This window comes from Triturus cristatus, chromosome 7, assembly GCF_964204655.1.
Source record: "Triturus cristatus chromosome 7, aTriCri1.1, whole genome shotgun sequence".
NCBI classification, from domain to species: domain Eukaryota; kingdom Metazoa; phylum Chordata; class Amphibia; order Caudata; family Salamandridae; genus Triturus; species Triturus cristatus.
The window spans coordinates 1135399271-1135409446 of NC_140590.1; the positions used below are offsets into that span (position 1 = coordinate 1135399271).

The following is a 10176-nucleotide window of genomic DNA, read 5'->3' on the forward strand; positions in this document are numbered from 1 at the left end:
CCCCAGAGACAGCCATAAACATTGAGCATGCAACTGGAATGACAGACCTCTGCCATTCGAGGAGTTGGCTCCGGGAAGCCAGATCATGGCCCCACTAAAAATTGAGATCTGCATTCAAAGGCCTCATGGCAGATAGAACTGAAATTTAGGGGACACATCTGCGGTTCAAAGAAGAACCCTCTGAACCACCCCCAACTTCAGATGCACACTAAAGTATAACTACTGGTGTCATACTTCAGCAGGGCAGAGATACACTTGTGGGGACGTGGGACTAGACTTCCTGGACTGCGTGGTGCACACTGCCAGAGGAATCTGTCTAGTGCGACTCGTATAATCACGCACCAGACGTTGTGCCGCATTTCAGGGAGTTATGGTGAACCTGAAAGTGGGTTGTTGTAAACGGAACGTCTGGTGCGACTAATATCATCACGCACCGGACATTGTGCCTCATTCCAGTGATGTATGGCTAACCCATCTGTGGGTTGATTGTAACTGGATTGTCTAGTTCGACTCATATAATCACACACCAGATGTTGTGCCTTATTCCAGGGAGGCGTGGTGAACCCGAATGTGGGTTAATTGTGATGGGAATGTATGGTGCAACACGTATCATCGCACACCAGACGTCATGCCTTATTTACCGGGAGATACGGTAAACCCAACTTTCGCTTCATTGTTTTCAGATTGTCTGGCGTGACTCGTATCGTCGTGCACCAGACGTTGTGCCTCATTTCCAGGGTGGTACGTTGACCCCGAACCGTGATTCATTGTGGTCGTATTGTCTAGTGCAACTCAGATCGATGTGCAGCAGACGTTATTTATTACTTCCTATGGGGTGCAGGGACAGCTGCACCTTCCATTAACCGAGTGTTCTGTCTTGCCCTTAGTGCAGCGAATCAGCTGAACTCGCCTCACCAGGCCCGACAACTTCGTGTTACCAGATAGTATCTCTTGAATCGAGCCTGGGTGGTAAGAGTAAGTGACTCGGCTGAGGAACACTTCTGAGAGGGTTCAGAAGTGGGTCGAGAGATTGCGTGACCCCCTCGATGCTTCGCAGAACTGGGAAGGTGCCGGAAGGCGAATTGAGGGACCTCTTGATGGAACTTGGGCAGCCTCTAGCCAGTTTCTGCTCTGCATAAAGTGAATGAACTTCCTGAGTGGTGACCAACCCCTCATTTGTTGACTGTTGCCTGGCTACCCTAATAAGTACTCCAGCCTTCTCCCCTGGGGCCTAAGTGTGACTCCGGCATTAAACGGGTATTTTAAGGGTTGGGGGTTTGGACTCTAACCTGTGGGCAGAGCAGTGGAGGGATAACTGAAAGGTGAGGGAGGGATTGTGCCAGGGGGTCTGCATTCATATTATCAACTTACCTTTCAGATATCATTTGCACCGCGTTACGGTGCTGAGTGCGTGTGTGTGCGAATGTGCTTCATACAGACTTGCCGATATCCTTTGCACCACGTTATGGTGCTGTGTGTGTGTGGGAGAGTGTGCTGCATGAGAACAGCCTGCTAATAGTTGCACCGCGCAGCAGTGTTCTTTTAATTGTGTGTTTTATTACCTAATGAATACTCTGTTTTGACATTGGTTTTACCCACGCAGCCGGGGGCCCACAGTGCTGTTAAAAAGTGTTATAAATTCCTGATATTGTTGTGACCTGGGATGCAACATAGAAATGTGTGGATTTTAATTGTGTTATTTGCCAGAATGGGCCCAGTTCAGATAACGTATTGCACTGCATGTGGGTGCTGGGGTAAAATAGGATTTTTCCCAAGTGTGCATATTACTGATGTAATTTTAACATTATTGGGCCTAGCACTGCTAGTAATATTTTCAAGTGTGATTTATGCCCAGAAATACATGATGTTCATGTTGTGTTAGTTAATAAGTATGTTGAACACAATCTTTATTTACATACACCACGTGTGAAGTCTCTTTTGTGATGCTCAGTGTATTTATTGTGTGAGAGTGTTGTGCCAATGCATTTCACATTGCCTCTGTGATAACCTGACTGCTCAGTGCCAAGCTACCAAGGGTGGTTATACAGTGAGTATAATCACCTAATCCTGATAGGAGTGGTAGGTTCTGCCTGGCTCGGGCACCACCTCAGCCAACTAGAAAGTACCAGTTCCAACAAACACACAATGAATGGCCCCAGGGAATGAACATATGAACTAGTGCTTGTGAAACAGGGGTCCCTGGGGAAGGATTTCCCTAACTAATGTAGAGCCTATGGCTCAAGAAGAGGAGAGCAGACTGCACCGGGGTGCATGACACAATATTAGTCCCCCCCAAAGGCCGACTAATGGGTCTTGGTTTCTCGGGGAAAAATGCATGAAAAAGGCGAACCAACCGGGGGGCATGGACGTTCCTAGGCCCTGTTTTCAGGAGGGAAAGTCTCCCAGTCCAACAGGCCGTATAGTTTTCCTTTTATGCGCTTTGAGTTCAGAACCTTATTCACCTTGTATTCTGGGTGGCGGTCAATGAGGACAGGAGGGGTGGAGGTTACATGACTCTGAGTGATTTGAATGGTTTTAGTAAGGAGATATGAAATACAGGTTGGATGTTATAGTCATCTGACAATTCCAATTTCAAGGAGACTGAATTAATCACTTGTGCTATTGGAAAGGGCCGTACAAAACATGCCTGCCAATTCCTGAGGCCACACAAGTGCAAATTCTAGGTGGTCAACTACGCTAGATCCCCACTTTGAATAAACTGGGGGATGGCCTACACTTTGTATCAGTGTGAAGTTTCATTTGTGCTTTGTATTTTGAGAGATTTTCTTTAGTAGTCAACCAAATGTGTCAGTCATTCATGGTGTTTGCATAGCACTGGGACTAGATTGGATTGCAGTAAGTTTAGAGGAAGGGCCCTGGGGTGATATCCAAAGTTACAATAAAAACAGAGGCACCCCTGTGGTTGAGGGAGTGCAGTTATCATTGCCAAATTTACCAATACTAAGTGGTAGAACGCATTCTGATGTATAAGTGGTAAGAAGGCAACACAAGAACTGTTCTAGAGATTGATTTACTCTCTCCATTTGTCCATCAGTCTGTAGATGATATGCTTCTGGCAAACGGAGATCTATACCTAGTGAACCACACAGTCCTCGACAAAATTTAGCATTAACTTGGAGATCTCGATCTGACACTATGATGGAAGAGTTGCTATGTAATCGTATTATATGTTGAGCAAAAATGTCAGCCAAGTCTCTTTAATAGGATTAAATGGGCCTGTTTAGTTAGCATGTCAACAGTTACTAGTATAGTGGTGAAACCTCTGGTGGGAGGCATCTTAGTGATAAAGTCCATATGTAATGTATGCCAATGTTTTGGGGGAATGGGTAGTGGGAGCAATAGCCCGGCTGGCAGTGACAGGGTTATCTTGTTTCTTGCACAACTGGGACAACTTTGAACAAAAGAAGTTACTGCTTGGGCCATTTTTTCCCACTAAAACCATTGTGTACAATTCTGTTTAGATTTCTGTTCTCCCGGATGTCCCACAAGAGTCACCATGATAAAAATACCTATCTGAGATATGACAGTTGGGTCTTTTCTGCCAAATGGAAGTATCTAGGTGTTTACTTATGGAATGCAACTTGTCCCAGAACTTGAGTGTATCACAGCTTCCCATGATTCATTCTTGAGGTATAATGTTCAGGATGGTTTCTTCCTTTAGATCAGATTCAGAAGATATATATACGATGACACATGTGTCAAGAAATTCCCTAAGGGCTTAACTGATGAAGAATTGGAATGGTGCTCGTGAGTTACAGAAGCCAAAGGGCAGGAGGCAGTATTTTAATAATACGTATTTTGTGCGAAAGCCAGTCTTCCACTTGTCTCCTTCCGTCCTGAAAATCAGTATATTCTTCAGTAAGAACGTCTGTAACTGGTTCACCCATAGAGGCACAAGACACGGGTGCAGTCCAATCAGTCGCTGGTTCATGACATGATTGAAATCTTAAGATAGATTCAAAATGTACCTTCCATTGCATCCAAGCTATCCTGGGGTTATGTAAACATATCCAGGTTGAGTGACAGAATGCACACCTTAATGTTCAACCACCCTTTTATTTTAACTTCTCAAAAGCAACAAAATGCACGTGCTGACTATCTTTGTGCTCTGCCATCCGAGTACAAGTGAAAGACTTCATACCATGTGGAGTGATGTTTCACTCCATTCACTAGTCGCACAGCCACATCGGAAAATATTCAAAAAACTCCGTCATTAATTCAATCATTCATTTTAATCCATCTTTTCTCCATGTCTAAAGTTATAACTTTCTCTTCACTTGCTCCATACACGTAAACGCACCCAGCAGAAAATGGCAGTTCTCCTATAAAAAGAAAAAATCTGCATTTCAAGGACTGCAAGAGTTATGGAAGGAGCAGAGGAGTGGGTGAGGCGCAGGTAAAGGGGAACCAACAGCAAACCTTCTTTCTACCTTAGCACATACATATTGGAGGCATCCTCCAGAGTCCTCTGATTTTTCTAAACTGGCTGAGGGGATGTATTCAAACCAAGTTGAGGTCATTATGAGGACTGGCAAGAAGGGAGCCATGCAGGGAACAAAATAATGGCAGTTCCTTATACTGAGGAGAAAAATGCTGGTCATCAGTGCTCTGAACTCATAACTCGTCAGAGCTTCTAAGGTCACATTTTCACCGCAAAATAAGGTAATTCAACATAAGCGAAATTGAGTGCAGATGAATACTGAGGAAATACCCTCTAAAGAACCATTTCTTGGAGGTTGTTGGAATAAATTGGACTCAGGGTCTCTCTTAGGGAGGTGCCTGAAGCATGTGCGGTTTATCCAGTGGGTCGTATCATCCCTCACAGGCCTCATTGTGACAGATGGATCCTTGCAAGGACTCACATCTGGCTGCTGGTTGGTTAGGGAACTTAGGCTACAGTGACTGCTCGTGGCAGGGCCAGGAAATGGACCTCCCTCACAACACGGCCCCAGATGGACCTCCGCTGTGGGTACCTCGACCTTACTGTGGATTCCTTTACATTTACATTACATTTTACTGCTCGTGGACCGCCACTATGGCTTTCAAGCATTATGTACAGATTGGCAGGGTTGCCTTCATCTCCTTTGGCCCACATGCAGGGAAGCTGGTTGCAATTGTTGGCGTAATTGGCCAAAACAGAGCACTGGTGATTGGCCCTTGCAGTGGCGTCAAAAGGCAAGCTATGCCCTTCAAGTGCATGCAGCTTACTGACTTTGTGCTCAAGTTCCCCCACCGTACTCATCCGAAGTGTGTAAGACGTGCCTGGGAGAAAGAAAATGTAAATGAAAAATGGGCTCAAACAAGATGGGCAAAGAAGATCAATGCCAGAGATAAGAAATCCAAGATGACAGATTTTTACTGTTATTGCATCATGAAGGCCAAGAGGATGAGGAACAAAATCATCAAGGCTGAAGTAAAGAAACGACAAAAGGAAGCTTCCAAAAAGCCAGAGTAAATTGATTGGTTCATTAAAGAGTTCCTTTACATGACGGAAAGGAACATCAGTGAGGGGATCCGATACTGAAGAGTGTTTGCTTAATGAATTCTTCACTAGGAATGGGAGAAAGACATGAGAGACCATCCTCTCCTTCGAGGAGGAGACCAGTCTCCGGCCTCTGAAGGACAAAGATCCAAAGGATGAAAACAATGGAAAGAACGGCGGTATAGAAGGACCGCGCCTCAATCATAATTCACATAATATTTACAAAGTCCTGTGCATTACCTATCCGGCACCTACCGCTGTTCGGTGCCACTGTCCAGTAGATCAAAGGAAATAGCAAATGAATAGGTGCACCAGCAAAAGATCGAAGTCCAATAAATTTCCAATGTATGTATTCCAAATATGCTGTTGATTGTGAATCTTGTGTCATCAATATCGATTGGCTGGATTTGATCTAATTTGGACTTAGATCTTTTGCTGGTGCACCTACTCATTTGCTATTATAAAGGTTCAACGGATCCATATTCCCAGCAGGCATAATTACCAACGTCAAGGCTGGCATTTATTAGCTCAACCCTAATTTACAGTTCATCGTTTCCTTTTAGTGAACCGAAATGCAAAAAAATTCACACCTCACTTTTCCCAGATTATCCAGTCAAACATGTTTCAGTCGTATCTTGTTAACGCTAACTCACGCTGACAAAATGCTTCCTGTCCAGCTGAAGGTCATCAGCAAAACGAAAGAAGGACTATGAGATGGATTCAGCCGGTTCCATGTCTATGTCGCCTGGCCTATCGAGGTTGCATGAGGAATGCAGTTTAATGACACATTTCGAAACGTATTTTGTCCTCTGCTCTTCAGTGGCAGCAGCGTTGGATTGGTAACGCGGGCACTCGGGCAATGCCCAAGGGGCCGGTATCCGAATGCCAGCTGTGGGCTGCTTTTTTGACCAGCCTGGGTGGCCGATTTGGGCGGTTTCTGCATTGTTCGATGCCGCAAGCGGCCCAGTGGGTGCCTGAGTGGCCTTTCTGGAGGTAGATGGGAGTCCATTACCTCCCTTTTATCAACGGTTGAGGTGCCACTCCCTTTCTCTCGCTGGGCAGGCCCATTCATATATGCCCATTGAGCGGGGGCAGGGGGCCTGAGCAAAAGTGGCCTCACTTATTTTCAGGTCTGTTTCACCAGTGTAAACTAATCCGTACATTTTTTTTAAATCCCTCTCCCCCCTTTTTTTAAATAAAATTTCACCGAAGCAGTGTTTTGCAGAAAGGCAATGTGCAAATGTGGGCCAATTTTTTTAGCACGCCAGGGCCGATTTTTAATCCCAATCCAACCCTGAGTGGCAGAATTTAAAAATAGTTCTGTTTGAGTGAGTGGGTGGCCTCGTATGGGGGTACGTTGATGAGTAGATACGGGTGATAGACTTACTGCATATTTTTTGGCCTCTTTGGGCCCCGTTTGAGGGCATTTTCTATCATGTAGGTGCTCATGTGTTTGTCTACGCTGCAGTGGCGTAACAAAACTTGAGGGGTCCTCTCTGCAAAGTGCAAGGAGGGGGCCCCTTACGGACTTGTTGGGAAATCGCAGGCCAGTGTACTGTGCTGAGGGGGCCTCCTGGAGCTCGGGCCCCCCCGGGCATGCTCATTTAGTGTGAAGATTTGTGTAGTTCTGAATGCCAGCCATTGTATGTGTAAGCACTCGGGGGACGAGTGTAGTTGGGTGTGTATTGTGTGTCGATTGAGATGCCATTTTAACGATGCACCTACGAGGGGGTTATAGATTTGGGGGCATATTATCAAGAGCGGCGTTAAAATTATCACCGCTTTAGCGGCAGGAAACTGCCGCTAAAGCGGCGATAATGGGCTTGATAATATGCCCTTGGGAATTGGTTCACACCAGAACCGGGGCTTCTATGGGAATTCACAAGGTCATATTATCAAGCCCATTATCGGCGCTTTAGAGGCAGTTCCCTGTCTCTAAAGCGGCGATAATTTTAACGCTGTTCTTGATAATATGCCCCTTGGTTAGCTGTAGATACTAGGGCGCATTTATGTACATAGGGTAGAGTGTCTCTTTTCGCCTCTCAGTGGGTCTGGCTCTGTTGTTGTGCGTCTCTATTTTTTCCTCTCAGTGTCTCTGTTGGAGTGTGTGTGTGCAGAGTCGTAACGAAGGGGGGGGGGGGAGGGGCAGCTCTTCAGGGGCCTCCATTACGCCCAAGGACAATTCATATCTGTGAGATTTGGGGGACTCGTGGGCCCTCTCCACATTCTGCACGGGGCTCCATCATTTTCCTTTACGCCATGTGAGTGTCGGTGGTTGTAGCTGTGGGCGAGCGAGCGCGCGCCTCTTTGCTCCTCTCCGCGCGCCTGTCTCATACTGCGGCGCGTGCTTCAGTCTGCGCAGCGCTGTCAGTATGGCGTCTGCAGTCTGCAGCTCCCAGCGCTGGGATGTGTTTTCGGTACCAGGCCATCTGTCTCTGCGGCAGCGCGTAGACCTGTGAGGCAGAGACATCACCTCCTTGCAAGAGCCTGTTCCCACCAAAGACAGAACAGCAGTGATATGAAGGCCTGGTGACAGGGCTGAGCGACCCCTGGCATCCGCCCAGCACTTGTCAGACAAGTGGGAGAACAAGACTGAGATCCCGGCTCCATCCACATGCCTGTTCACGGAATATATTACTGAAGCTCAGTCAATAGTCTGGAGCAACTTCTCGTGGCAGCAGTCACCTGTGTGAGGGGCGCGTGAAGTCCACACCCTGGCTGTATGCGTGGACATGGCCTAACACGAGACACTGTGCTTTAAATGGGCAGGTACTGTCCGGTACTGAGCACCTGAACTTCGAAAGGGAGAGTTACTGCACTTCTCAGCACTGCTGCAATTAATGGGAGCACCGGCACTTCTCATGCGCAAATAAGTACTATTAAAGATTGAGTGCCAGCACTTTTATATTTCCATTTGAAGCACAGTGCGTGAGGGGCATGGATGCTCGAGGACCTGAGGTAACAGTGTGTGAGGGCATCGGATGACAGATAGGCAAGGGCTTATTCTCTTTGAAAGCCATAGCTTTGGGTCCTTAGAAGGCCTGAGATGCAGTTGCGGCCGGCATGACTCGCGGGTGTGGGGACGGGCGCAGGGGACGTGTGGGGAGGGAGGGGTCGTGGGGGAGGTCAAGCATGGGGTCATACCGGGGGTGGGTGTCATAATAAAAAAAAATATATATAAAACCTACCTTAAGGCCGGGTCCCGCGTCTTCTCGGCTCCTGCTCTCCTGCTTCTGACAAAAACCGGAAGGAGGCAGCCAGGCTCCCTCCCCTAAGCCAGGAGCAACACTGCAATTCAGCATTGTGATTGGTCTGGAGCGCCCTAACACAGTGCTCAGCCAGGGCCTAGAGGGGTGGGCATGTTCTCCATGCACTGAAGCCTGCATGGAGAAGGGCAAAGTGTGCATGACTGGTTAGTCTTTGCGCACTCAGGAGTGGGCAAACCACTCCTCCCCTGCCCTACGCGGAGACCAGAGTAGCCCGCTCACCTGCTCGCCCGCAAAGCAAACATAAAATGGTAATAACTAAAAGTTATTACCATTTTATGTTTTTGTTTCTCGCACTGTGAGAAGGCAGTGGGGCGACGCTCCTCCGCCATAGCGGAGGAGCCGCCGCTTCTGAGAGGGGCATGGCTAACAGCGCGCAAAGGCATGTGCTGTGAGGGACCTGGGCTGATTAGGTGTGAGGGACTTTGGCTGATGCTGAGGGAGGCATGAGGGAAATCGGAGCAAGTATCATAAGCTGCCAGAGTAGGAGGGAATGAAGTAGTCATATGTGAAAGGAACGCCCAGAGTATATGTGAGGTGGATGGATTGAATTTGTGTAAGAAAAACAACAAAGGCATGAGGGAATGCTGGCATTAATCGCACCCCTGGCGGTTACTTTGGGCCACATTGGTGTCCATTATTTTCATTTGCCCACTATGCTGCTCCAGGCAGAGATCAGCCATATTCAAATCAGACTTGGATCTTTTCCAATAGGAACAGTCCAGTACAGAGTGCCCAGCCAGGTCTCCTTCAGCTGTGTACACTGGTGCGTCTAGAGCAGTGTCTGCATTTTTTGGGCCTGTGCTCACTGTGCTTTGGGCTCAAGCTGCACCTCACTCATGAGGCCTAAGTAGGCTAAAATAGCCCTTTCCTATGGGAGAGAGGTTTTCTCATGGATGGATGGCGCCTTCCAGTGGAGTTCATTCATGGTAGCTTCTTTGGCAAACCGGCTTCTGGTGGCTGTGATCACAGTGCATAGTTTAGGCTGAAGACTTCTTGGGCACAGAGGGCAAGATTTAGGGATCAGGTACAAATAGGTGGGCGACTGGAAATGCTTGTTGCATGGTGTTCTGCTTTTTCCCGCTTTAGCCTCTGGCCTTGCATCTCCCACTGCCAGCAACAACAGAGCATTTACAGAGCCAATAGACTATTTAGTAGGGCAATTTTTTGTCAGATAAACTAGGTTTATATGGTACTGAGATCTCTCCTCCACCATTAAGTCTCAGAACTGTCCTGCTCAGGATTTTAAGTGGACCTGGTCCTGCTGGTGCTCAGCACCAGCAGTTTTTAAAAGAAGGTGCCGAGACGGGCCCTAACAGGCTCTTCATTTTTACCCTCAGGGTGAAAAATCAAACCTTAACTCTGCAATAGTACAACCCCTCCCTGCCTTTGGTGTAACTTCAGAGG

General features: G+C 47.3%; 1 pseudogene; it reads left to right on the forward strand.

Moving 5' to 3' along the window:
• Positions 1-5056: 5056 nt before the first annotated feature.
• On the forward strand, positions 5057-5476 carry LOC146811244 (large ribosomal subunit protein eL14 pseudogene; annotated as a pseudogene).
• The last annotated feature ends 4700 nt before the right edge of the window (positions 5477-10176 follow it).